The sequence below is a fragment of the Parambassis ranga genome, chromosome 7, assembly GCF_900634625.1.
Source record: "Parambassis ranga chromosome 7, fParRan2.1, whole genome shotgun sequence".
In the NCBI taxonomy this organism is placed as follows: domain Eukaryota; kingdom Metazoa; phylum Chordata; class Actinopteri; family Ambassidae; genus Parambassis; species Parambassis ranga.
In genome coordinates this window covers 11,861,748-11,863,984 of record NC_041028.1, presented here as the reverse complement: position 1 = coordinate 11,863,984, position 2,237 = coordinate 11,861,748, and positions in this window count along the sequence as shown.

Sequence of the window (2,237 nt, the reverse complement as noted above, 5' to 3'; positions counted from 1 at the left end):
GTCTCGCGAACCAATGATGGAGGACCAAACGGCGCGAGAAAGAGGGCGGGCCCATGCGCGGAGAGGGCGCGCGGAGTGCTCTGTGAATCAGTGCGAGAAGTCTGCAGTGCGCACGAGATCGCGCACTTTCCGAACCGGTTCAGACCAGACGGTGCGAGGAGATTTGGCGAACACAGACAGCGCTGTCTCTATGCAGAAGTGGCAGGAAATGAAACAAGGTCATCACAAGTCAAAGACACTACCATCTTCCTTTTCTGTCTTCCCCATCCAGTATCAATTCATATAGATATGCGTTTATTTTTTAAAATTTTACACGCATCCTGCAGTCAGAATGTGACAGCCATGCGCCATCTGTATCGAGTGGAGGGAAACACCTCAATGTGAGAGCGCAGCGAAAATTATGCGAGTGACCCACTTCTCCTCTTCCTCCCTGCTTGTGTGCTGCAAGACGGGGGGCAGGGGGCGTAATTCAGTGAAACCTGAACACAGACATCACGCATAATTTCAGATTCTGTGAAAAATAAGCTCATGATAATGACATCAGTGATAGCCATCTGTATAATAACACTTCTAAAATAAACACACGGGCTTTAATATGGTTATAAAAATCAGATCACATTATAGCCCATGCGGTTTCTCGTTAAGTAGGCCTTGATGCGATTTCGCCTGTTAACCGCGTCTCTTCATGTAAGAGTCCTGCTTCATGATGTTACTTTCAAGGCTCCGAGGAAAATAAAAAAACGACTAACCCCGTGGATAACGATGGAAAAGCTCGGTGTTTGCTTTGACATGTGTGCTTAAGGAGTCAGCCCAATAATTGTCTTTCCTTCTTTAAACTACTCCTGAGCACAACGCCCTGCAGCGTCGCACAGCCAACAGGAGCAAACCGGGTAGAGCCAGTCAAGTCGTGCTGCTCAGCCACCACAGAGTAGGCGGGATAAAGGCGCACGCCACGCAGTCAGCGGCTCACGTAGCCTACGTTTTCATGCAACAGTCTGTTACTGCGAAAGTGCTGATTGCATTCTGTGCGTCATCAGTGCAGAATGCTGCACGGTCTGAGGGGTTTGGTAATTCTTGCATTTTGGGATGATACATGTGAAGATTAAGATTAACATAATCTACAATATTCTTGAATATTAGGTTGAGTCCTACCGAGAGCCATTTGAATAGTTTTAATTGAACATTAAATTCATATTAATATTATCATTAAACTAATGTATGTTGAAATAGTCACCTAAAACGTTTATTTTAACATTACTTTATAATTTGAATGCACTCTTTGTCATTTAAACCTGAAGGTTTAATTAAAAATGTGTTTATACAAGACGTTCAGGTCTCCTATACATACATCGATAACGTGACTCCAATGCCCGACTAAAAAACTAAGTTAGCGTTAGTTAGCGTTTGGTTAGTTAAAACGAAGTGTACATAGTCAGAGCACTGTGCTGCAATAATGTTGGTTTATGCTTAAACGTGACGTGAAGCAGTAAGTACAGTACATAACATGTTCAGCTCGCAGGCATAATTTAATAATGTTTAACAAGCCTGTAGCCTATGATTTGTATTTTACATAAACCTGCTATGAACTGCACGAAATGCATTGTTATTAACTTTAAAACATGTTTACCCTGGCTGACAAAATGGATTTTACAGGAAACGTTGAATTAGTGGTGCCATAATTTGGTAAGTACAGGGAGCGTTCATAAATAAAAAATAAACTATCTTTTGAGCTTTTGTTGGACATTTAATAAACATTTGTACTGTGAATTGTAAAAATCAAACCAGATGTGCAGTGTAAAAACATGAATACACTGCAGAGCCTCAGTGCCTTCATTGTTCATTAAAAAACAATCTGTCTAAATGTCAACACTGGGATGACAGGGTGTGATGAATGAAATTTACATTTATAGGGGACATCTGGATCTCCAGTTAGAACTTCTAATAACAATAATAATAACAGTGGGGGAGCTGTAATACTTGATATATTTACTGTGCAGTGTTTGATGCAGCAGTCTGTACCTTTAATAAATATCATCTAAACTGTGTGTGAAGAGTTAGGAGCCGTCATCACAATAAAGACGGACACAGAACAGTCTGTTCGCTAAAAACAGCATCGAAGCTCCGGCGACATAAGTCCAAGTAACAAAGCAACAAAAGCTTTGCTGCTGCAACGACTTCTACAATTAGCTATGAGCTTAGCTTCTACAATTAGCCTAGCTATGAAAGAAAGCTAACTA